We start from the raw sequence: 27,349 nt of genomic DNA on the forward strand, positions 1-27,349 counted from the left end.
TATGGGTGGTCGCCTTTTCGAGATATCGGCATAAAGGTGGACCAGGGGTGACTCTAGAGTGAGTTTGTACAATATGGGTATCAAACGAAATGTGCTAATGACTATTTTAAAAGGGCGTGGGGCTTAGTTCTATAGGTGGACGCCTTTTCGAGATATCGCCATAAAGGTGGACCAGGGGTGACTCTAGAATGTGTTTGTACGATATGGGTATCAAATTAAAGGTATTAATGAGGGTTTTAAAAGGGAGTGGTGGTAGTTGTACAGGTGGTCGCCTTTTCGAGATATCGGCATAAAGGTGGACCAGGGGTGGCTCTACAATGTATTTGTACAATATGGGTATCAAACGAAAGGTGTTATTGAGTATTTTAAAAGGGCGTGGGGCTTAGTTCTATAGGTGGACGCCTTTTCGAGATATCGCCATAAAGGTGGACCAGGGGTGACTCTAGAATGCGTTTGTACAATATGGGTATCAAACGAAAGGTGTTAATGAGTATTTCAAAAGAGTGTGGGGTTTAGTTCTATAGGTGGACGCCTTTTCGAGATATCGCCATGAAGGTGGACCAGTGGTGTCTCTAGAATGTGTTTGTACGACATGGGTATCAAATTAAAGGTATTAATGAGGGTTTTAAAAGGGAGTGGTGGTAGTTGTATAGGTGGTCGCCTTTTCGAGATATCGGCATAAAGGTGGACCAGGGGTGACTCTAGAATGTGTTTGTACAATATGGGTATCAAACGAAAGGTGTTAATGAGTATTTTAAAAGGGCGTGGGGCTTAGTTCTATAGGTGGATGCCTTTTCGAGATATCGCCATAAAGGTGGACCAGGGGTGACTCTAGAATGTGTTTGTACGATATGGGTATCAAATTAAAGGTATTAATGAGGGTTTTAAAAGGGAGTGGTGGTAGTTGTATAGGTAGTCGCCTTTTCGAGATATCGGCGTAAAGGTGGACCAGGGGTGACTCTAGAATGCGTTTGTACAATATGGGTATCAAACGAAAGGTGTTAATGAGTATTTCAAAAGGGCGTGGGGTTTAGTTCGATAGGTGGATGCCTTTTCGAGATATCGCCATAAAGGTTGACCAAGGGTGACTCTAGAATGCGTTTGTACAATATGGGTATCAAACGAAAGGTGTTAATGAGTATTTCAAAAGGGCGTGGGGTTTAGTTCGATAGGTGGAGGCCTTTTCGAGATATCTCCATGAAGGTGGACCAGGTGTGACTCTAGAATGCGTTTGTACAATATGGGTATCAAACGAAAGCTGTTATTGAGTATTTTAAAAGGGCGTGGGACTTAGTTCTATAGGTGGACGCCTTTTCGAGATATCTCCATAAAGGTGTACCAGGGGTGACTCTAGAATATGTTTGTACGATAGGGGTATCAAATGAAAGGTGTTAATAAGTATTTTAAAAGGGAGTGGGCCTTAGTTCTATAGGTGGACGCCTTTTCGAGATATCGCCATAAAGGTGTACCAGGGGTGACCCTAGAATATGTTTGTACGATAGGGGTATCAAATGAAAGGTGTTAATAAGTATTTTAAAAGGGAGTGATCCTTAGTTCCATAGGTGGACGCCGTTTCGAGATATCGCCATAAAGGTGGATCAGGGGTGACCCTAGAATTTGTTTGTACGATATGGGTATGAAATGAAAGGGGTTAATGAACATTTTAAAAGGGAGTGGGCCTTAGTTCTATAGGTGGACGCCTTTTCGAGATATCGCCATAAAGGTGGACCAGGGGTGACTTTAGAATGCGTTTGTACAATATGGGTATCAAACGAAAGGTGTTAATGAGTATTTTAAAAGGGCGTGGGGCTTAGTTCTATAGGTGGACGCCTTTTCGAGATATCGCCATAAAGGTGGACCAGGGGTGACTCTAGAATGTGTTTGTACGTTATGGGTATCAAATTAAAGGTATTAATGAGGGTTTTAAAAGGGAGTGGTGGTAGTTGTATAGGTGGCCGCCTTTTCGAGATATCGGCATAAAGGTGGACCAGGGGTGACTCTAGAATGCGTTTGTACAATATGGGTATCAAGCGAAAGCTGTTAATGAGTATTTTAAAAGGGCGTGAGACTTAGTTCTATAGGTGGGCGCCTTTTCGAGATATCGCCATAAAGGTGTACCAGGGGTGACTCTAGAATATGTTTGTACGATATGGGTATCAAATTAAAGGTATTAATGAGGGTTTTAAAAGGGAGTGGTGGTAGTTGTATGGGTGGTCGCCTTTTCGAGATATCGGCATAAAGGTGGACCAGGGGTGACTCTAGAGTGAGTTTGTACAATATGGGTATCAAACGAAAGGTGTTAATGAGTATTTTAAAAGGGCGTGGGGCTTAGTTCTATAGGTGGACGTCTTTTCGAGATATCGCCATAATGGTGGACCAGGGGTGACTCTAGAATGTGTTTGTCCGATATGGGTATCAAATTAAAGGTATTAATGAGGGTTTTAAAAGGGAGTGGTGGTAGTTGTACAGGTGGTCGCCTTTTCGAGATATCGGCATAAAGGTGGACCAGGGGTGGCTCTACAATGTGTTTGTACAATATGGGTATCAAACGAAAGGTGTTATTGAGTATTTTAAAAGGGCGTGGGGCTTAGTTCTATAGGTGGACGCCTTTTCGATATATCGCCATAAAGGTGGACCAGGGGTGACTCTAGAATATGTTTGTACAATATGGGTATCAAACGAAAGGTGTTAATGAGTATTCCAAAAGGATGTGGGGTTTAGTTCTATAGGTGGACGCCTTTTCGAGATATCGCCATGAAGGTGGACCAGTGGTGACTCTAGAATGTGTTTGTACGATATGGGTATCAAATTAAAGGTATTAATGAGGGTTTGAAAAGGGAGTGGTGGTAGTTGTATAGGTGGTCGCCTTTTCGAGATATCGGTATAAAGGTGGACCAGGGGTGACTCTAGAATGTGTTTGTACAATATGGGTATCAAACGAAAGGTGTTAATGAGAAATTTAAAAGGGCGTGGGGCTTAGTTCTATAGGTGGATGCCTTTTCGAGATATTGCCATAAAGGTGGACCAGGGGTGACTCTAGAATGTGTTTGTACGATATGGGTATCAAATTAAAGGTATTAATGAGGGTTTTAAAAGGGAGTGGTGGTAGTTGGATAGGTGGTCGCCTTTTCGAGATATCGGCATAAAGGTGGACCAGGGGTGACTCTAGAATGCGTTTGTACAATATGGGTATCAAACGAAAGGTGTTAATGAGTATTTCAAAAGGGCCTGGGCCTTAGTTCTACAGGTGGACGCCTTTTCGAGATATCGCCATAAAGGTGGACCAGGGGTGACTCTAGAATGCGTTTGTACAATATGGGTATCAAACGAAAGGTGTTAATGAGTATTTTAAAAGGGAGTGATCCTTAGTTCCTTAGGTGGACGCCGTTTCGAGATATCGCCATAAAGGTGGACCATGGGTGACCCTAGAATTTCTTTGTACGATATGGGTATTAAATGAAAGGGGTTAATGAACATTTTAAAAGGGAGTGGGCCTTAGTTCTATAGGTATACGCCTTTTCGAGATATCGCCATAAAGGTGAACCAGGGGTGACTCTAGAATGCGTTTGTACAATATGGGTATCAAACGAAAGGTTATAATGAGTATTTCAAAAGGGTGTGTGGGGTTTAGTTCTATAGGTGGACGCCTTTTCGAGATATCGGCATAAAGGTGGACCAGGGGTGACTCTAGAATGTGTTTGTACAATATGGGTATCAAACGAAAGGTGTTAATGAGTATTTTAAAAGGGCGTGGGGCTTAGTTCTATAGGTGGATGCCTTTTCGAGATATCGCCATAAAGGTGGACCAGGGGTGACTCTAGAATGTGTTTGTACGATATGGGTATCAAATTAAAGGTATTAATTAGGGTTTTAAAAGGGAGTGGTGGTAGTTGTATAGGTAGTCGCCTTTTCGAGATATCGGCGTAAAGGTGGACCAGGGGTGACTCTAGAATGCGTTTGTACAATATGGGTATCAAACGAAAGGTGTTAATGAGTATTTCAAAAGGGCGTGGGGTTTAGTTCGATAGGTGGATGCCTTTTCGAGATATCGCCATAAAGGTGGACCAAGGGTGACTCTAGAATGCGTTTGTACAATATGGGTATCAAACGAAAGGTGTTAATAAGTATTTCAAAAGGGCGTGGGGTTTAGTTCGATAGGTGGACGCCTTTTCGAGATATCTCCATGAAGGTGGACCAGGTGTGACTCTAGAATGCGTTTGTACAATATGGGTATCAAACGAAAGATGTTAATGAGTATTTTAAAAGGGAGTGGGCCTTAGTTTGATAGGTGGATGCCTTTTCGAGATATCGGCATAAAGGTGGACCAGGGGTGACTCTAGAATGTGTTTGTACAATATGGGTATCAAACGAAAGGTGTTAATGAGTATTTTAAAAGGGCGTGGGGCTTAGTTCTATAGGTGGATGCCTTTTCGAGATATCGCCATAAAGGTGGACCAGGGGTGACTCTAGAATGTGTTTGTACGATATGGGTATCAAATTAAAGGTATTAATTAGGGTTTTAAAAGGGAGTGGTTGTAGTTGTATAGGTAGTCGCCTTTTCGAGATATCGGCATGAAGGTGGACCAGGGGTGACTCTAGAATGCGTTTGTACAATATGGGTATCAAACGAAAGGAGTTAATGAGTATTTTAAAAGGGAGTGGGCCTTAGTTCTATAGGTGGACGCCTTTTCGAGATATCGCCATAAAAGTGGACCATGGGTGACTCTAGAACGAGTTCATACGATATGGGTATCAAATTAAAGGTATTAATGAGGGTTTTAAAAGGGAGTGGTGGTAGTTGTATAGGTGGTCGCATTTCGAGATATCGGCATAAAGGTGGACCAGGGGTGACTCTAGAATATGTTTGTACAATATGGGTATCAAATTAAACGTATTAATGAGGGTTTTAAAAGGGAGTGGTGGTAGTTCTATAGGTGGACGCCTTTTCGAGATATCGCCATAAGGGTGGACCAGGGGTGACTCTAGAATATGTTTGTACGATATGGGAATCAAATTAAAGGTATTAATGAGGGTTTTAAAAGGGAGTGGTGGTAGTTGTATAGGTGGTCGCCTTTTCGAGATATCGGCATAAAGGTGGACCAGGGGTGTCTCTAGAATGCGTTTGTACAATATGGGTATCAAACGAAAGGTGTTAATGAGTATTTCAAAAGGGCCTGGGCCTTAGTTCTACAGGTGGACGCCTTTTCGAGATATCGCCATAAAGGTGGACCAGGGGTGACTCTAGAATGCGTTTGTACAATATGGGTATCAAACGAAAGGTTATAATGAGTATTTCAAAAGGGTGTGTGGGGTTTAGTTCTATAGGTGGACGCCTTTTCGAGATATCGCCATGAAGGTGGACCAGTAGTGACTCTAGAATGTGTTTGTAAGATATGGGTATCAAATTAAAGGTATTAATGAGGGTTTTAAAAGGGAGTGGTGGTAGTTGTATAGGTGGTCGCCTTTCGAGATATCGGCATAAAGGTGGACCAAGGGTGACTCTAGAATGCGTTTGTACAATATGGGTATCAAACAAAAGGTGTTAATGGGTATTTTAAAAGGGCGTAGGGCTTAGTTCTATAGGTGGACGCCTTTTCGAGATATCGCCATAAAGGTGGACCAGAGGTGACTCTAGAATATGTTTGTACGATATGGGAATCAGATTAAAGGTATTAATGAGGGTTTTAAAAGGGAGTGGTGGTAGTTGTATAGGTGGTCGCCTTTTCGAGATATCGGCATAAAGGTGGACCAGGGGTGACTCTAGAATGCGTTTGTACAATATGGGTATCAAACGAAAGGTGCTAATGAGTATTTCAAAAGGGCGTGGGCCTTAGTTCTATAGGTGGACGCCTTTTCGCGATATCGCCATAAAGGTGGACCAAGGGTGACTCTAGAATGCGTTTGTACAATACGGGTATCAAACGAAAGGTGTTAATGAGTATTTCAAAAGGGCGTGGGGTTTAGTTCGATAGGTGGACGCCTTTTCGAGATATCTCCATGAAGGTGGGCCAGTTGTGACTCTAGAATGCGTTTGTACAATATGGGTATCAAACGAAAGATGTTAATGATTATTTTAAAAGGCAGTGGGCCTTAGTTCTATAGGTGGACGCCTTTTCGAGATATCGCCATAAAGGTGGACCAAGGGTGACTCTAGAATGTGTTTGTACAATATGGGTATCAAATTAAAGGTATTAATGAGGGTTTTAAAAGGGAGTGGTGGTAGTTGTATAAGTGGTCGCCTTTCGAGATATCGGCATGAAGGTGGACCAGGGGTGACTCTAGAATGCGTTTGTACAATATGGGTATCAAACGAAAGGAGTTAATGAGTATTTTAAAAGGGAGTGGGCCTTAGTTCTATAGTTGGACGCCTTTTCGAGATATCGCCATAAAAGTGGACCATGGGTGACTCTAGAACGAGTTTATACGATATGGGTATCAAATTAAAGGTATTAATGAGGGTTTTAAAAGGGAGTGGTGGTAGTTGTATAGGTGGTCGCCTTTTCGAGATATCGGCATAAAGGTGGACCAGGGGTGACTCTAGAATGCGTTTGTACAATATGGGTATCAAACGAAAGGTGTTAATGAGTATTTCAAAAGGGCCTGGGCCTTAGTTCTACAGGTGGACGCCTTTTCGAGATATCGCCATAAAGGTGGACCAGGGGTGACCCTAGAATGCGTTTGTACAATATGGGTATCAAACGAAAGGTGTTAATGAGTATTTTAAAAGGGAGTGATCCCTAGTGGGCCTTAGTTCTATAGGTGTACGCCTTTTCGAGATATCGCCATAAAGGTGGACCAGGGGTGACTCTAGAATGCGTTTGTACAATATGGGTATCAAACGAAAGGTTATAATGAGTATTTCAAAAGGGTGTGTGGGGTTTAGTTCTATAGGTGGACGCCTTTTCGAGATATCGCCATGAAGGTGGACCAGTAGTGACTCTAGAATGTGTTTGTAAGATATGGGTATCAAATTAAAGGTATTAATGAGGGTTTTAAAAGGGAGTGGTGGTAGTTGTATAGGTGGTCGCCTTTCGAGATATCGGCATAAAGGTGGACCAAGGGTGACTCTAGAATGCGTTTGTACAATATGGGTATCAAACAAAAGGTGTTAATGGGTATTTTAAAAGGGCGTAGGGCTTAGTTCTATAGGTGGACGCCTTTTCGAGATATCGCCATAAAGGTGGACCAGACGTGACTCTAGAATATGTTTATACGATATAGGAATCAAATTAAAGGTATTAATGAGGGTTTTAAAAGGGAGTGGTGGTAGTTGTATAGCTGGTCGCCTTTTCGAGATATCGGCATAAAGGTGGACCAGGGGTGACTCTAGAATGCGTTTGTACAATATGGGTATCAAACGAAAGGTGCTAATGAGTATTTCAAAAGGGCGTGGGCCTTAGTTCTATAGGTGGACGCCTTTTCGCGATATCGCCATAAAGGTGGACCAAGGGTGACTCTAGAATGCGTTTGTACAATACGGGTATCAAACGAAAGGAGTTAATGAGTATTTCAAAGGGGCGTGGGGTTTAGTTCGATAGGTGGACGCCTTTTTGAGATATCTCCATGAAGGTGGACCAGTTGTGACTCTAGAATGCATTTGTACAATATGGGTATCACACGAAAGATGTTAATGATTATTTTAAAAGGGAGTGGGCCTTAGTTCTATAGGTGGACGCCTTTTCGAGATATCGCCATAAAGGTGGGCCAAGGGTGACTCTAGAATGTGTTTGTACAATATGGGTATCAAATTAAAGGTATTAATGAGGGTTTTAAAAGGGAGTGGTGGTAGTTGTATAAGTGGTCGCCTTTCAAGATATCGGCATAAAGGTGGACCAGGGGTGACTCCAGAATGCGTTTGTACAATATGGGTATCAAACGAAAGGTGTTAATGAGTATTTTAAAAGGGAGTGGGCCTTAGTTCTATAGGTGGACGCCTTTTCGAGATATCGCCATAAAAGTGGACCATGGGTGACTCTAGAACGAGTTTATACGATATGGGTATCAAATTAAAGGTATTAATGAGGGTTTTAAAAGGGAGTGGTGGTAGTTGTATAGGTGGTCGCCTTTCGAGATATCGGCATAAAGATGGACCAGGGGTGACTCTAGAATATGTTTGTACAATATGGGTATCAAATTAAAAGTATTAATGAGGGTTTTAAAAGGGAGTGGTGGTAGTTGTATAGGTGGTCGCCTTTCGAGATATCGGCATAAGGTGGACCAAGGGTGACTCTAGAATGCGTTTGTGTAATATGGGTATCAAACAAAAGGTGTTAATGGGTATTTTAAAAGGGCGTGGGGCTTAGTTCTATAGGTTGACGCCTTTTCGAGATATCGCCATAAAGGTGGACCAGGGGTGACTCTAGAATATGTTTGTACGATATGGGAATAAAATTAAAGGTATTAATGGGGGTTTTAAAAGGGAGTGGTGGTAGATGTATAGGTGGTGGCCTTTTCGAGATATCGGCATAAAGGTGGACCAGGGATGACTCTAGAATGCGTTTGTACAATATGGGTATCAAACGAAAGGTGTTAATGAGTATTTCAAAAGGGCCTGGGCCTTAGTTCTACAGGTGGACGCCTTTTCGAGATATCGCCATAAAGGTGGACCAAGGGTGACTCTAGAATGCGTTTGTACAATACGGGTATCAAACGAAAGGTGTTAATGAGTATTTCAAAAGGGCGTGGGGCTTAGTTCGATAGGTGGACGCCTTTTCGAGATATCTCCATGAAGGTGGACCAGGTGTGACTCTAGAATGCGTTTGTACAATATGGGTATCAAACGAAAGATGTTAATGAGTATTTTAAAAGGGAGTGGGCCTTAGTTCTATAGGTGGACGCCTTTTCGAGATATCGCCATAAAGGTGGACCAAGGGTGACTCTAGAATGTGTTTGTACAATATGGGTATCAAATTAAAGGTATTAATGAGGGTTTTAAAAGGGAGTGGTGGTAGTTGTATAAGTGGTCGCCTTTCGAGATATCGGCATAAAGGTGGACCAGGGGTGACTCTAGAATGCGTTTGTACAATATGGGTATCAAACGAAAGGTGTTAATGAGTATTTTAAAAGGGAGTGATCCTTAGTTCCATAGGTGGACGCCGTTACGAGATATCGCCATAAAGGTGGACCAGGGGTGACCCTAGAATTTCTTTGTACGATATGGGTATCAAATGAAAGGGGTTAATGAACATTTTAAAAGGGAGTGGGCCTTAGTTCTATAGGTGTACGCCTTTTCGAGATATCGCCATAAAGGTGGACCAGGGGTGACTCTAGAATATGTTTGTACGATATGGGAATCAAATTAAAGGTATTAATGGGGGTTTTAAAAGGGAGTGGTGGTAGATGTATAGGTGGTGGCCTTTTCGAGATATCGGCATAAAGGTGGACCAGAGGTGACTCTAGAATGCGTTTGTACAATATGGGTATCAAACGAAAGGTGTTAATGAGTATTTCAAAAGGGCCTGGGCCTTAGTTCTACAGGTGGACGCCTTTTCGAGATATCGCCATAAAGGTGGACCAAGGGTGACTCTAGAATGCGTTTGTACAATACGGGTATCAAACGAAAGGTGTTAATGAGTATTTCAAAAGGGCGTGGGGTTTAGTTCGATAGGTGGACGCCTTTTCGAGATATCTCCATGAAGGTGGACGAGGTGTGACTCTAGAATGCGTTTGTACAATATGGGTATCAAACGAAAGATGTTAATGAGTATTTTAAAAGGGAGTGGGCCTTAGTTCTATAGGTGGACGCCTTTTCGAGATATCGCCATAAAGGTGGACCAAGGGTGACTCTAGAATGTGTTTGTACAATATGGGTATCAAATTAAAGGTATTAATGAGGGTTTTAAAGGGAGTGGTGGTAGTTGTATAAGTGGTCGCCTTTCGAGATATCGGCATAAAGGTGGACCAGGGGTGACTCTAGAATGCGTTTGTACAATATGGGTATCAAACGAAAGGTGTTAATGAGTATTTTAAAAGGGAGTGGGCCTTAGTTCTATAGGTGGACGCCTTTTCGAGATATCGCCATAAAAGTGGACCATGGGTGACTCTAGAACGAGTTTATACGATATGGGTATCAAATTAAAGGTATTAATGATGGTTTTAAAAGGGAGTGGTGGTAGTTGTATAGGTGGTCGCATTTCGAGATATCGGCATAAAGGTGGACCAGGGGTGACTCTAGAATGCGTTTGTACAATATGGGTATCAAACAAAAGGTGTTAATGGGTATTTTAAAAGGGCGTAGGGCTTAGTTCTATAGGTGGACCCCTTTTCGAGATATCGCCATAAAGGTGGACCAGAGGTGACTCTAGAATATGTTTGTACGATATGGGAATCAGATTAAAGGTATTAATGAGGGTTTTAAAAGGGAGTGGTGGTAGTTGTATAGGTGGTCGCCTTTTCGAGATATCGGCATAAAGGTGGACCAGGGGTGACTCTAGAATGCGTTTGTACAATATGGGTATCAAACGAAAGGTGCTAATGAGTATTTCAAAAGGGCGTGGGCCTTAGTTCTATAAGTGGACGCCTTTTCGCGATATCGCCATAAAGGTGGACCAAGGGTGACTCTAGAATGCGTTTGTACAATACGGGTATCAAACGAAAGGTGTTAATGAGTATTTCAAAAGGGCGTGGGGTTTAGTTCGATAGGTGGACACCTTATCGAGATATCTCCATGAAGGTGGGCCAGTTGTGACTCTAGAATGCGTTTGTACAATATGGGTATCAAACGAAAGATGTTAATGATTATTTTCAAAGGGAGTGGGCCTTAGTTCTATAGGTGGACGCCTTTTCGAGATATCGCCATAAAGGTGGACCAAGGGTGACTCTAGAATGTGTTTGTACAATATGGGTATCAAATTAAAGGTATTAATGAGGGTTTTAAAAGGGAGTGGTGGTAGTTGTATAAGTGGTCGCCTTTCGAGATATTGGCATGAAGGTGGACCAGGGGTGACTCTAGAATGCGTTTGTACAATATGGGTATCAAACGAAAGGAGTTAATGAGTATTTTATAAGGGAGTGGGCCTTAGTTCTATAGTTGGACGCCTTTTCGAGATATCGCCATAAAAGTGGACCATGGGTGACTCTAGAACGAGTTTATACGATATGGGTATCAAATTAAAGGTATTAATGAGGGTTTTAAAAGGGAGTGGTGGTAGTTGTATAGGTGGTCGCATTTCGAGATATCGGCATAAAGGTGGACCAGGGGTGACTCTAGAATATGTTTGTACAATATGGGTATCAAATTAAACGTATTAATGAGGGTTTTAAAAGGGAGTGGTGGTAGTTGTATAAGTGGTCGCCTTTCGAGATATCGGCATAAAGGTGGACAAAGGGTGACTCTAGAATGCGTTTGTACAATATGGGTATCAAACAAAAGGTGTTAGTGGGTATTTTAAAAGGGCGTGGGGCTTAGTTCTATAGGTGGACGCCTTTTCGAGATATCGCCATAAAGGTGGACCAGGGGTGACTCTAGAATATGTTTGTACGATATGGGAATCAAATTAAAGGTATTAATGAGGGTTTTAAAAGGCAGTGGTGGTAGTTGTATAGGTGGTCGCCTTTTCGAGATATCGGCATAAAGGTGGACCATGGGTGACTCTAGAATGCGTTTGTACAATATGGGTATCAAACGAAAGGTGTTAATGAGTATTTCAAAAGGGCCTGGGCCTTAGTTCTACAGGTGGACGCCTTTTCGAGATATCGCCATAAAGGTGGACCAGGGGTGACTCTAGAATGCGTTTGTACAATATGGGTATCAAACGAAAGGTGTTAATGAGTATTTTAAAAGGGAGTGATCCCTAGTTCCATAGGTGGACGCCGTTTCGAGATATCGCCATAAAGGTGGACCATGGGTGACCCCAGAATTTCTTTGTACGATATGGGTATCAAATGAAAGGGGTTAATGAACATTTTAAAAGGGAGTGGGCCTTAGTTCTATAGGTGTACGCCTTTTCGAGATATCGCCATAAAGGTGGACCAGGGGTGACTCTAGAATGCGTTTGTACAATATGGGTATCAAACGAAAGGTTATAATGAGTATTTCAAAAGGGTGTGTGGGGTTTAGTTCTATAGGTGGACGCCTTTTCGAGATATCGCCATGAAGGTGGACCAGCAGTGACTCTAGAATGTGTTTGTAAGATATGGGTATCAAATTAAAGGTATTAATGAGGGTTTTAAAAGGGAGTGGTGGTAGTTGTATAGGTGGTCGCCTTTCGAGATATCGGCATAAAGGTGGACCAAGGGTGACTCTAGAATGCGTTTGTACAATATGGGTATCAAACAAAAGGTGTTAATGGGTATTTTAAAAGGGCGTAGGGCTTAGTTCTATAGGTGGACGCCTTTTCGAGATATCGAGACTCTAGAATATGTTTGTACGATATGGGAATCAAATTAAAGGTATTAATGAGGGTTTTAAAAGGGAGTGGTGGTAGTTGTATAGGTGGTCGTCTTTTCGAGATATCGGCATAAAGGTGGACCAGGGGTGACTCTAGAATGCGTTTGTACAATATGGGTATCAAACGAAAGGTGCTAATGAGTATTTCAAAAGGGCGTGGGCCTTAGTTCTATAGGTGGACGCCTTTTCGCGATATCGCCATAAAGGTGGACCAAGGGTGACTCTAGAATGCGTTTGTACAATACGGGTATCAAACGAAAGGTGTTAATGAGTATTTCAAAGGGGCGTGGGGTTTAGTTCGATAGGTGGACGCCTCTTTGAGATATCTCCATGAAGGTGGACCAGTTGTGACTCTAGAATGCGTTTGTACAATATGGGTATCAAACGAAAGATGTTAATGATTATTTTAAAAGGGAGTGGGCCTTAGTTCTATAGGTGGACGCCTTTTCGAGATATCGCCATAAAGGTGGACCAGGGGTGACTCTAGAATATGTTTGTACAATATGGGTATCAAATTAAAAGTATTAATGAGGGTTTTAAAAGGGAGTGGTGGTAGTTGTATAGGTGGTCGCCTTTCGAGATATCGGCATAAGGTGGACCAAGGGTGACTCTAGAATGCGTTTGTGTAATATGGGTATCAAACTAAAGGTGTTAATGGGTATTTTAAAAGGGCGTGGGGCTTAGTTCTATAGGTTGACGCCTTTTCGAGATATCGCCATAAAGGTGGACCAGGGGTGACTCTAGAATATGTTTGTACGATATGGGAATAAAATTAAAGGTATTAATGGGGGTTTTAAAAGGGAGTGGTGGTAGTTGTATAGGTGGTCGCCTTTTCGAGATATCGGCATAAAGGTGGACCAGGGGTGACTCTAGAATGCGTTTGTACAATATGGGTATCAAACGAAAGATGCTAATGAGTATTTCAAAAGGGCGTGGGCCTTAGTTCTATAGGTGGACGCCTTTTCGCGATATCGCCATAAAGGTGGACCAAGGGTGACTCTAGAATGCGTTTGTACAATACGGGTATCAAACGAAAGGTGTTAATGAGTATTTCAAAGGGGCGTGGGGTTTAGTTCGATAGGTGGACGCCTTTTTGAGATATCTCCATGAAGGTGGACCAGTTGTGACTCTAGAATGCGTTTGTACAATATGGGTATCAAACGAAAGATGTTAATGATTATTTTAAAAGGGAGTGGGCCTTAGTTCTATAGGTGGACGCCTTTTCGAGATATCGCCATAAAGGTGGACCAGGGGTGACTCTAGAATATTTTTGTACAATATGGGTATCAAATTAAAAGTATTAATGAGGGTTTTAAAAGGGAGTGGTGGTAGTTGTATAGGTGGTCGCCTTTCGAGATATCGGCATAAGGTGGACCAAGGGTGACTCTAGAATGCGTTTGTGTAATATGGGTATCAAACTAAAGGTTTTAATGGGTATTTTAAAAGGGCGTGGGGCTTAGTTCTATAGGTTGACGCCTTTTCGAGATATCGGCATAAAGGTGGACCAGGGGTGACTCTAGAATGCGTTTATACAATATGGGTATCAAACGAAAGGTGTTAATGAGTATTTCAAAAGGGCCTGGGCCTTAGTTCTACAGGTGGACGCCTTTTCGAGATATCGCCATAAAGGTGGACCAAGGGTGACTCTAGAATGCGTTTGTACAATACGGGTATCAAACGAAAGGTGTTAATGAGTATTTCAAAAGGGCGTGGGGTTTAGTTCGATAGGTGGACGCCTTTTCGAGATATCTCCATGAAGGTGGACCAGGTGTGACTCTAGAATGCGTTTGTACAATATGGGTATCAAACGAAAGATGTTAATGAGTATTTTAAAAGGGAGTGGGCCTTAGTTCTATAGGTGGACGCCTTTTCGAGATATCGCCATAAAGGTGGACCAAGGGTGACTCTAGAATGTGTTTGTACAATATGGGTATCAAATTAAAGGTATTAATGAGGGTTTTAAAAGGGAGTGGTGGTAGTTGTATAAGTGGTCGCCTTTCGAGATATCGGCATAAAGGTGGACCAGGGGTGACTCTAGAATGCGTTTGTACAATATGGGTATCAAACGAAAGGTGTTAATGAGTATTTTAAAAGGGAGTGATCCTTAGTTCCATAGGTGGACGCCGTTACGAGATATCGCCATAAAGGTGGACCAGGGGTGACCCTAGAATTTCTTTGTACGATATGGGTATCAAATGAAAGGGGTTAATGAACATTTTAAAAGGGAGTGGGCCTTAGTTCTATAGGTGTACGCCTTTTCGAGATATCGCCATAAAGGTGGACCAGGGGTGACTCTAGAATATGTTTGTACGATATGGGAATCAAATTAAAGGTATTAATGGGGGTTTTAAAAGGGAGTGGTGGTAGATGTATAGGTGGTGGCCTTTTCGATATATCGGCATAAAGGTGGACCAGGGGTGACTCTAGAATGCGTTTGTACAATATGGGTATCAAACGAAAGGTGTTAATGAGTATTTCAAAAGGGCCTGGGCCTTAGTTCTACAGGTGGACGCGTTTTCGAGATATCGCCATAAAGGTGGACCAGGGGTGACTCTAAAATGCGTTTGTACAATATGGGTATCAAACGAAAGGTGTTAATGAGTATTTTAAAAGGGAGTGATCCTTAGTTCCATAGGTGGACGCCGTTTCGAGATATCGCCATAAAGGTGGACCAGGGGTGACCCTAGAATTTCTTTGTACGATATGGGTATCAAATGAAAGGGGTTAATGAACATTTTAAAAGGGAGTGGGCCTTAGTTCTATAGGTGTACGCCTTTTCGAGATATCGCCATAAAGGTGGACCAGGGGTGACTCTAGAATGCGTTTGTACAATATGGGTATCAAACGAAAGGTGTTAATGAGTATTTCAAAAGGGTGTGGGGTTTAGTTCTATAGGTGGACGCCTTTTCGAGATATCGCCATGAAGGTGGACCAGCAGTGACTCTAGAATGTGTTTGTAAGATATGGGTATCAAATTAAAGGTATTAATGAGGGTTTTAAAAGGGAGTGGTGTTAGTTGTATAGGTGGTCGCCTTTCGAGATATCGGCATAAAGGTGGACCAAGGGTGACTCTAGAATGCCTTTGTACAATATGGGTATCAAACAAAAGGTGTTAATGGGTATTTTAAAAGGGCGTAGGGCTTAGTTCTATAGGTGGACGCCTTTTCGAGATATCGCCATAAAGGTGGACCAGAGGTGACTCTAGAATATGTTTGTACGATATGGGAATCAATCTAAAGGTATTAATGAGGGTTTTAAAAGGGAGTGGTGGTAGTTGTATAGGTGGTCGCCTTTCGAGATATCTCCATGAAGGTGGACCAGGTGTGACTCTAGAATGCGTTTGTACTATATGGGTATCAAACGAAACATGTTAATGAGTATTTTAAAAGGGAGTGGGCCTTAGTTCTATAAGTGGACGCCTTTTCGAGATATCGTCATAAAAGTGGACCATGGGTGACTCTAGAACGAGTTTATACGATATGGGTATCAAATTAAAGGTATTAATGAGGGTTTTAAAAGGGAGTCGTGGTAGTTGTATAGGTGGTCGCCTTTCGAGATATCGGCATAAAGGTGGACCAGGGGTGACTCTAGAATATGTTTGTACAATATGGGTATCAAATTAAAGGTATTAATGAGGGTTTTAAAAGGGAGTGGTGGTAGTTGTATGGGTGGTCGCCGTTTCGAGATATCGGCATAAAGGTGGACCAGGGGTGTCCCTAGAGTGAGTTTGTACAATATGGGTATCAAACGAAAGGTGTTAATGAGTATTTTAAAATGGCGTGGGGCTTAATTCTATAGGTGGACGCCTTTTCGAGATATCGCCATAAAAGTGGCCAGGGGTGACTCTAGAATGTGTTTTTACGATATGGGTATCAAATTAAAGGTATTAATGAGGGTTTTAAAAGGGAGTGGTGGTAGTTGTACAGGTGGTCGCCTTTTCGAGATATCGGCATAAAGGTGGACCAGGGGTGGCTCTACAATGTGTTTGTACAATATGGATATCAAACGAAAGGTGTTAATTAGTATTTTAAAAGGGCGTGGGGCTTAGTTCTATAGGTGGACGCCTTTTCGAGATATCGCCATAAAGGTGGACCAGGGGTGACTCTAGAATGTGTTTGTACGATATGGGTATCAAATTAAAGGTATTAATGAGGGTTTTAAAAGGGAGTGGTGGTAGTTGTATAGGTAGTCGCCTTTTCGAGATATCGGCATAAAGGTGGACCAGGGGTGACTCTAGAATGCGTTTGTACAATATGGGTATCAAACGAAAGGTGCTAATGAGTATTTCAAAAGGGCGTGGGCCTTAGTTCTATAGGTGGACGTCTTTTCGAGATATCGCCATAATGGTGGACCAGGGGTGACTCTAGAATGTGTTTGTACGATATGGGTATCAAATTAAAGGTATTAATGAGGGTTTTAAAAGGGAGTGGTGGTAGTTGTATAGGTGGTCGCCTTTTCGAGATATCGGCATAAAGGTGGACCAGGGGTGGCTCTAGAATGTGTTTGTACAATATGGGTATCAAACGGAAGGTGTTAATGAGTATTTTAAAAGGGCGTGGGGCTTAGTTCTACAGGTGGACGCCTTTTCGAGATATCGCCATGAAGGTGGACCAGCAGTGACTCTAGAATATGTTTGTACGATATGGGAATCAAATTAAAGGTATTAATGAGGGTTTTAAAAGGGAGTGGTGGTAGTTGTATAGGTGGTCGCCTTTTCGAGATATCGGCATAAAGGTGGACCAGGGGTGACTCTAGAATGCGTTTGTACAATATGGGTATCAAACGAAAGGTGCTAATGAGTATTTCAAAAGGGCGTGGGCCTTAGTTCTATAGGTGGACGTCTTTTCGAGATATCGCCATAATGGTGGACCAGGGGTGACTCTAGAATGTGTTTGTACGATATGGGTATCAAATTAAAGGTATTAATGAGGGTTTTAAAAGGGAGTGGTGGTAGTTGTATAGGTGGTCGCCTTTTCGAGATATCGGCATAAAGGTGGACCAGGGGTGGCTCTAGAATGTGTTTGTACAATATGGGTATCAAACGAAAGGTTATAATGAGTATTTCAAAAGGGTGTGTGGGGTTTAGTTCTATAGGTGGACGCCTTTTCGAGATATCGCCATGAAGGTGGACCAGCAGTGACTCTAGAATGTGTTTGTAAGATATGGGTATCAAATTAAAGGTATTAATGAGGGTTTTAAAAGGGAGTGGTGGTAGTTGTATAGGTGGTCGCCTTTCGAGATATCGGCATAAAGGTGGACCAAGGGTGACTCTAGAATGCGTTTGTACAATATGGGTATCAAACAAAAGGTGTTAATGGGTATTTTAAAAGGGCGTAGGGCTTAGTTCTATAGGTGGACGCCTTTTCGAGATATCGCCATAAAGGTGGACCAGAGGTGACTCTAGAATATGTTTGTACGATATGGGAATCAAATTAAAGGTATTAATGAGGGTTTTAAAAGGGAGTGGTGGTAGTTGTATAGGTGGTCGCCTTTTCGAGATATCGGCATAAAGGTGGACCAGGGGTGACTCTAGAATGCGTTTGTACAATATGGGTATCAAACGAAAGGTGCTAATGAGTATTTCAAAAGGGCGTGGGCCTTAGTTCTATAGGTGGACGCCTTTTCGCGATATCGCCATAAAGGTGGACCAAGGGTGACTCTAGAATGCGTTTGTACAATACGGGTATCAAACGAAAGGTGTTAATGAGTATTTCAAAGGGGCGTGGGGTTTAGTTCGATAGGTGGACGCCTTTTTGAGATATCTCCATGAAGGTGGACCAGTTGTGACTCTAGAATGCGTTTGTACAATATGGGTATCAAACGAAAGATGTTAATGATTATTTTAAAAGGGAGTGGGCCTTAGTTCTATAGGTGGACGCCTTTTCGAGATATCGCCATAAAGGTGGACCAGGGGTGACTCTAGGATATGTTTGTACAATATGGGTATCAAATTAAAAGTATTAATGAGGGTTTTAAAAGGGAGTGGTGGTAGTTGTATAGGTGGTCGCCTTTCGAGATATCGGCATAAGGTGGACCAAGGGTGACTCTAGAATGCGTTTGTGTAATATGGGTATCAAACTAAAGGTGTTAATGGGTATTTTAAAAGGGCTGGGGCTTAGTTCTATAGGTTGACGCCTTTTCGAGATATCGCCATAAAGGTGGACCAGGGGTGACTCTAGAATATGTTTGTACGATATGGGAATAAAATTAAAGGTATTAATGGGGGTTTTAAAAGGGAGTGGTGGTAGTTGTATAGGTGGTCGCCTTTTCGAGATATCGGCATAAAGGTGGACCAGGGGTGACTCTAGAATGCGTTTGTACAATATGGGTATCAAACGAAAGGTGCTAATGAGTATTTCAAAAGGGCGTGGGCCTTAGTTCTATAGGTGGACGCCTTTTCGCGATATCGCCATAAAGGTGGACCAAGGGTGACTCTAGAATGCGTTTGTACAATACGGGTATCAAACGAAAGGTGTTAGTGAGTATTTCAAAGGGGCGTGGGGTTTAGTTCGATAGGTGGACGCCTTTTTGAGATATCTCCATGAAGGTGGACCAGTTGTGACTCTAGAATGCGTTTGTACAATATGGGTATCAAACGAAAGATGTTAATGATTATTTTAAAAGGGAGTGGGCCTTAGTTCTATAGGTGGACGCCTTTTCGAGATATCGCCATAAAGGTGGACCAGGGGTGACTCTAGAATATTTTTGTACAATATGGGTATCAAATTAAAAGTATTAATGAGGGTTTTAAAAGGGAGTGGTGGTAGTTGTATAGGTGGTCGCCTTTCGAGATATCGGCATAAGGTGGACCAAGGGTGACTCTAGAATGCGTTTGTGTAATATGGGTATCAAACTAAAGGTGTTAATGGGTATTTTAAAAGGGCGTGGGGCTTAGTTCTATAGGTTGACGCCTTTTCGAGATATCGGCATAAAGGTGGACCAGGGGTGACTCTAGAATGCGTTTATACAATATGGGTATCAAACGAAAGGTGTTAATGAGTATTTCAAAAGGGCCTGGGCCTTAGTTCTACAGGTGGACGCCTTTTCGAGATATCTCCATGAAGGTGGACCAGGTGTGACTCTAGAATGCGTTTGTACAATATGGGTATCAAACGAAAGATGTTAATGAGTATTTTAAAAGGGAGTGGGCCTTAGTTCTATAGGTGGACGCCTTTTCGAGATATCGCCATAAAGGTGGACCAAGGGTGACTCTAGAATGTGTTTGTACAATATGGGTATCAAATTAAAGGTATTAATGAGGGTTTTAAAAGGGAGTGCTGGTAGTTGTATAAGTGGTCGCCTTTCGAGATATCGGCATAAAGGTGGACCAGGGGTGACTCTAGAATGCGTTTGTACAATATGGGTATCAAACGAAAGGTGTTAATGAGTATTTTAAAAGGGAGTGATCCTTAGTTCCATAGGTGGACGCCGTTACGAGATATCGCCATAAAGGTGGACCAGGGGTGACCCTAGAATTTCTTTGTACGATATGGGTATCAAATGAAAGGGGTTAATGAACATTTTAAAAGGGAGTGGGCCTTAGTTCTATAGGTGTACGCCTTTTCGAGATATCGCCATAAAGGTGGACCAGGGGTGACTCTAGAATATGTTTGTACGATATGGGAATCAAATTAAAGGTATTAATGGGGGTTTTAAAAGGGAGTGGTGGTAGATGTATAGGTGGTGGCCTTTTCGAGATATCGGCATAAAGGTGGACCAGGGGTGACTCTAGAATGCGTTTGTACAATATGGGTATCAAACGAAAGGTGTTAATGAGTATTTCAAAAGGGCCTGGGCCTTAGTTCTACAGGTGGACGCGTTTTCGAGATATCGCCATAAAGGTGGACCAGGGGTGACTCTAAAATGCGTTTGTACAATATGGGTATCAAACGAAAGGTGTTAATGAGTATTTTAAAAGGGAGTGATCCTTAGTTCCATAGGTGGACGCCGTTTCGAGATATCGCCATAAAGGTGGACCAGGGGTGACCCTAGAATTTCTTTGTACGATATGGGTATCAAATGAAAGGGGTTAATGAACATTTTAAAAGGGAGTGGGCCTTAGTTCTATAGGTGTACGCCTTTTCGAGATATCGCCATAAAGGTGGACCAGGGGTGACTCTAGAATGCGTTTGTACAATATGGGTATCAAACGAAAGGTGTTAATGAGTATTTCAAAAGGGTGTGGGGTTTAGTTCTATAGGTGGACGCCTTTTCGAGATATCGCCATGAAGGTGGACCAGCAGTGACTCTAGAATGTGTTTGTAAGATATGGGTATCAAATTAAAGGTATTAATGAGGGTTTTAAAAGGGAGTGGTGTTAGTTGTATAGGTGGTCGCCTTTCGAGATATCGGCATAAAGGTGGACCAAGGGTGACTCTAGAATGCCTTTGTACAATATGGGTATCAAACAAAAGGTGTTAATGGGTATTTTAAAAGGGCGTAGGGCTTAGTTCTATAGGTGGACGCCTTTTCGAGATATCGCCATAAAGGTGGACCAGAGGTGACTCTAGAATATGTTTGTACGATATGGGAATCAATCTAAAGGTATTAATGAGGGTTTTAAAAGGGAGTGGTGGTAGTTGTATAGGTGGTCGCCTTTCGAGATATCTCCATGAAGGTGGACCAGGTGTGACTCTAGAATGCGTTTGTACTATATGGGTATCAAACGAAACATGTTAATGAGTATTTTAAAAGGGAGTGGGCCTTAGTTCTATAAGTGGACGCCTTTTCGAGATATCGTCATAAAAGTGGACCATGGGTGACTCTAGAACGAGTTTATACGATATGGGTATCAAATTAAAGGTATTAATGAGGGTTTTAAAAGGGAGTCGTGGTAGTTGTATAGGTGGTCGCCTTTCGAGATATCGGCATAAAGGTGGACCAGGGGTGACTCTAGAATATGTTTGTACAATATGGGTATCAAATTAAAGGTATTAATGAGGGTTTTAAAAGGGAGTGGTGGTAGTTGTATAGGTGGTCGCCTTTTCGAGATATCGGCATAAAGGTGGACCAGGGGTGGCTCTAGAATGTGTTTGTACAATATGGGTATCAAACGGAAGGTGTTAATGAGTATTTTAAAAGGGCGTGGGGCTTAGTTCTACAGGTGGACGCCTTTTCGAGATATCGCCATGAAGGTGGACCAGCAGTGACTCTAGAATATGTTTGTACGATATGGGAATCAAATTAAAGGTATTAATGAGGGTTTTAAAAGGGAGTGGTGGTAGTTGTATAGGTGGTCGCCTTTTCGAGATATCGGCATAAAGGTGGACCAGGGGTGACTCTAGAATGCGTTTGTACAATATGGGTATCAAACGAAAGGTGCTAATGAGTATTTCAAAAGGGCGTGGGCCTTAGTTCTATAGGTGGACGTCTTTTCGAGATATCGCCATAATGGTGGACCAGGGGTGACTCTAGAATGTGTTTGTACGATATGGGTATCAAATTAAAGGTATTAATGAGGGTTTTAAAAGGGAGTGGTGGTAGTTGTATAGGTGGTCGCCTTTTCGAGATATCGGCATAAAGGTGGACCAGGGGTGGCTCTAGAATGTGTTTGTACAATATGGGTATCAAACGAAAGGTTATAATGAGTATTTCAAAAGGGTGTGTGGGGTTTAGTTCTATAGGTGGACGCCTTTTCGAGATATCGCCATGAAGGTGGACCAGCAGTGACTCTAGAATGTGTTTGTAAGATATGGGTATCAAATTAAAGGTATTAATGAGGGTTTTAAAAGGGAGTGGTGGTAGTTGTATAGGTGGTCGCCTTTCGAGATATCGGCATAAAGGTGGACCAAGGGTGACTCTAGAATGCGTTTGTACAATATGGGTATCAAACAAAAGGTGTTAATGGGTATTTTAAAAGGGCGTAGGGCTTAGTTCTATAGGTGGACGCCTTTTCGAGATATCGCCATAAAGGTGGACCAGAGGTGACTCTAGAATATGTTTGTACGATATGGGAATCAAATTAAAGGTATTAATGAGGGTTTTAAAAGGGAGTGGTGGTAGTTGTATAGGTGGTCGCCTTTTCGAGATATCGGCATAAAGGTGGACCAGGGGTGACTCTAGAATGCGTTTGTACAATATGGGTATCAAACGAAAGGTGCTAATGAGTATTTCAAAAGGGCGTGGGCCTTAGTTCTATAGGTGGACGCCTTTTCGCGATATCGCCATAAAGGTGGACCAAGGGTGACTCTAGAATGCGTTTGTACAATACGGGTATCAAACGAAAGGTGTTAATGAGTATTTCAAAGGGGCGTGGGGTTTAGTTCGATAGGTGGACGCCTTTTTGAGATATCTCCATGAAGGTGGACCAGTTGTGACTCTAGAATGCGTTTGTACAATATGGGTATCAAACGAAAGATGTTAATGATTATTTTAAAAGGGAGTGGGCCTTAGTTCTATAGGTGGACGCCTTTTCGAGATATCGCCATAAAGGTGGACCAGGGGTGACTCTAGGATATGTTTGTACAATATGGGTATCAAATTAAAAGTATTAATGAGGGTTTTAAAAGGGAGTGGTGGTAGTTGTATAGGTGGTCGCCTTTCGAGATATCGGCATAAGGTGGACCAAGGGTGACTCTAGAATGCGTTTGTGTAATATGGGTATCAAACTAAAGGTGTTAATGGGTATTTTAAAAGGGCTGGGGCTTAGTTCTATAGGTTGACGCCTTTTCGAGATATCGCCATAAAGGTGGACCAGGGGTGACTCTAGAATATGTTTGTACGATATGGGAATAAAATTAAAGGTATTAATGGGGGTTTTAAAAGGGAGTGGTGGTAGTTGTATAGGTGGTCGCCTTTTCGAGATATCGGCATAAAGGTGGACCAGGGGTGACTCTAGAATGCGTTTGTACAATATGGGTATCAAACGAAAGGTGCTAATGAGTATTTCAAAAGGGCGTGGGCCTTAGTTCTATAGGTGGACGCCTTTTCGCGATATCGCCATAAAGGTGGACCAAGGGTGACTCTAGAATGCGTTTGTACAATACGGGTATCAAACGAAAGGTGTTAGTGAGTATTTCAAAGGGGCGTGGGGTTTAGTTCGATAGGTGGACGCCTTTTTGAGATATCTCCATGAAGGTGGACCAGTTGTGACTCTAGAATGCGTTTGTACAATATGGGTATCAAACGAAAGATGTTAATGATTATTTTAAAAGGGAGTGGGCCTTAGTTCTATAGGTGGACGCCTTTTCGAGATATCGCCATAAAGGTGGACCAGGGGTGACTCTAGAATATTTTTGTACAATATGGGTATCAAATTAAAAGTATTAATGAGGGTTTTAAAAGGGAGTGGTGGTAGTTGTATAGGTGGTCGCCTTTCGAGATATCGGCATAAGGTGGACCAAGGGTGACTCTAGAATGCGTTTGTGTAATATGGGTATCAAACTAAAGGTGTTAATGGGTATTTTAAAAGGGCGTGGGGCTTAGTTCTATAGGTTGACGCCTTTTCGAGATATCGGCATAAAGGTGGACCAGGGGTGACTCTAGAATGCGTTTATACAATATGGGTATCAAACGAAAGGTGTTAATGAGTATTTCAAAAGGGCCTGGGCCTTAGTTCTACAGGTGGACGCCTTTTCGAGATATCGCCATAAAGGTGGACCAAGGGTGACTCTAGAATGCGTTTGTACAATACGGGTATCAAACGAAAGGTGTTAATGAGTATTTCAAAAGGGCGTGGGGTTTAGTTCGATAGGTGGACGCCTTTTCGAGATATCTCCATGAAGGTGGACCAGGTGTGACTCTAGAATGCGTTTGTACAATATGGGTATCAAACGAAAGATGTTAATGAGTATTTTAAAAGGGAGTGGGCCTTAGTTCTATAGGTGGACGCCTTTTCGAGATATCGCCATAAAGGTGGACCAAGGGTGACTCTAGAATGTGTTTGTACAATATGGGTATCAAATTAAAGGTATTAATGAGGGTTTTAAAAGGGAGTGGTGGTAGTTGTATAAGTGGTCGCCTTTCGAGATATCGGCATAAAGGTGGACCAGGGGTGACTCTAGAATGCGTTTGTACAATATGGGTATCAAACGAAAGGTGTTAATGAGTATTTTAAAAGGGAGTGATCCTTAGTTCCATAGGTGGACGCCGTTACGAGATATCGCCATAAAGGTGGACCAGGGGTGACCCTAGAATTTCTTTGTACGATATGGGTATCAAATGAAAGGGGTTAATGAACATTTTAAAAGGGAGTGGGCCTTAGTTCTATAGGTGTACGCCTTTTCGAGATATCGCCATAAAGGTGGACCAGGGGTGACTCTAGAATATGTTTGTACGATATGGGAATCAAATTAAAGGTATTAATGGGGGTTTTAAAAGGGAGTGGTGGTAGATGTATAGGTGGTGGCCTTTTCGAGATATCGGCATAAAGGTGGACCAGGGGTGACTCTAGAATGCGTTTGTACAATATGGGTATCAAACGAAAGGTGTTAATGAGTATTTCAAAAGGGCCTGGGCCTTAGTTCTACAGGTGGACGCGTTTTCGAGATATCGCCATAAAGGTGGACCAGGGGTGACTCTAAAATGCGTTTGTACAATATGGGTATCAAACGAAAGGTGTTAATGAGTATTTTAAAAGGGAGTGATCCTTAGTTCCATAGGTGGACGCCGTTTCGAGATATCGCCATAAAGGTGGACCAGGGGTGACCCTAGAATTTCTTTGTACGATATGGGTATCAAATGAAAGGGGTTAATGAACATTTTAAAAGGGAGTGGGCCTTAGTTCTATAGGTGTACGCCTTTTCGAGATATCGCCATAAAGGTGGACCAGGGGTGACTCTAGAATGCGTTTGTACAATATGGGTATCAAACGAAAGGTGTTAATGAGTATTTCAAAAGGGTGTGGGGTTTAGTTCTATAGGTGGACGCCTTTTCGAGATATCGCCATGAAGGTGGACCAGTAGTGACTCTAGAATGTGTTTGTAAGATATGGGTATCAAATTAAAGGTATTAATGAGGGTTTTAAAAGGGAGTGGTGTTAGTTGTATAGGTGGTCGCCTTTCGAGATATCGGCATAAAGTGGACCAAGGGTGACTCTAGAATGCCTTTGTACAATATGGGTATCAAACAAAAGGTGTTAATGGGTATTTTAAAAGGGCGTAGGGCTTAGTTCTATAGGTGGACGCCTTTTCGAGATATCGCCATAAAGGTGGACCAGAGGTGACTCTAGAATATGTTTGTACGATATGGGAATCAATCTAAAGGTATTAATGAGGGTTTTAAAAGGGAGTGGTGGTAGTTGTATAGGTGGTCGCCTTTCGAGATATCTCCATGAAGGTGGACCAGGTGTGACTCTAGAATGCGTTTGTACTATATGGGTATCAAACGAAACATGTTAATGAGTATTTTAAAAGGGAGTGGGCCTTAGTTCTATAAGTGGACGCCTTTTCGAGATATCGTCATAAAAGTGGACCATGGGTGACTCTAGAACGAGTTTATACGATATGGGTATCAAATTAAAGGTATTAATGAGGGTTTTAAAAGGGAGTCGTGGTAGTTGTATAGGTGGTCGCCTTTCGAGATATCGGCATAAAGGTGGACCAGGGGTGACTCTAGAATATGTTTGTACAATATGGGTATCAAATTAAAGGTATTAATGAGGGTTTTAAAAGGGAGTGGTGGTAGTTGTATGGGTGGTCGCCTTTTCGAGATATCGGCATAAAGGTGGACCAGGGGTGTCCCTAGAGTGAGTTTGTACAATATGGGTATCAAACGAAAGGTGTTAATGAGTATTTTAAAATGGCGTGGGGCTTAATTCTATAGGTGGACGCCTTTTCGAGATATCGCCATAAAAGTGGCCAGGGGTGACTCTAGAATGTGTTTTTACGATATGGGTATCAAATTAAAGGTATTAATGAGGGTTTTAAAAGGGAGTGGTGGTAGTTGTACAGGTGGTCGCCTTTTCGAGATATCGGCATAAAGGTGGACCAGGGGTGGCTCTACAATGTGTTTGTACAATATGGATATCAAACGAAAGGTGTTAATTAGTATTTTAAAAGGGCGTGGGGCTTAGTTCTATAGGTGGACGCCTTTTCGAGATATCGCCATAAAGGTGGACCAGGGGTGACTCTAGAATGTGTTTGTACGATATGGGTATCAAATTAAAGGTATTAATGAGGGTTTTAAAAGGGAGTGGTGGTAGTTGTATAGGTAGTCGCCTTTTCGAGATATCGGCATAAAGGTGGACCAGAGGTGACTCTAGAATGCGTTTGTACAATATGGGTATCAAACGAAAGGTGCTAATGAGTATTTCAAAAGGGCGTGGGCCTTAGTTCTATAGGTGGACGTCTTTTCGAGATATCGCCATAATGGTGGACCAGGGGTGACTCTAGAATGTGTTTGTACGATATGGGTATCAAATTAAAGGTATTAATGAGGGTTTTAAAAGGGAGTGGTGGTAGTTGTATAGGTGGTCGCCTTTTCGAGATATCGGCATAAAGGTGGACCAGGGGTGGCTCTAGAATGTGTTTGTACAATATGGGTATCAAACGGAAGGTGTTAATGAGTATTTTAAAAGGGCGTGGGGCTTAGTTCTATAGGTGGACGCCTTTTCGAGATATCGCCATAAAGGTGGACCAGGGGTGACTCTAGAATGTGTTTGTACGGTATGGGTATCAAATTAAAGGTATTAATGAGGGTTTTAAAAGGGAGCAGTGGTAGTTGTATAGGTAGTCGCCTTTTCGAGATATCGGCATAAAGGTGGACCAGGGGAGAATGCGTTTGTACAATATGGGTATCAAACGAAAGATGTTAATGAGTATTTTAAAAGGGAGTGGGCCTTAGTTCTATAGGTGGACGCCTTTTCGAGATATCGCCATAAAGGTTGACCAGGGGTGACTCTAGAATGTGTTTGTACCATATGGGTATCAAATTAAAGGTATTAATGAGGGTTTTAAAAGGGAGTGGTGGTAGTTGTATAGGTGGTCGCCTTTTTGAGATATCGGCATAAAGGTGGACCAGGGG

The 27,349-nt window shown here is 42.3% G+C and overlaps 1 protein-coding gene across 1 annotated transcript in view; it reads left to right on the forward strand.

The window, feature by feature from the left end:
- LOC137234633 (uncharacterized) overlaps positions 1-27,349 on the forward strand; it is a 363,521-nt gene that overhangs the window by 221,413 nt on the left and 114,759 nt on the right. The gene's annotated exons all lie outside the window — the stretch shown is intronic.

The sequence above is a fragment of the Eurosta solidaginis genome, chromosome X (genome assembly GCF_040869045.1).
Source record: "Eurosta solidaginis isolate ZX-2024a chromosome X, ASM4086904v1, whole genome shotgun sequence".
NCBI classification, from domain to species: Eukaryota; Metazoa; Arthropoda; class Insecta; order Diptera; family Tephritidae; genus Eurosta; species Eurosta solidaginis.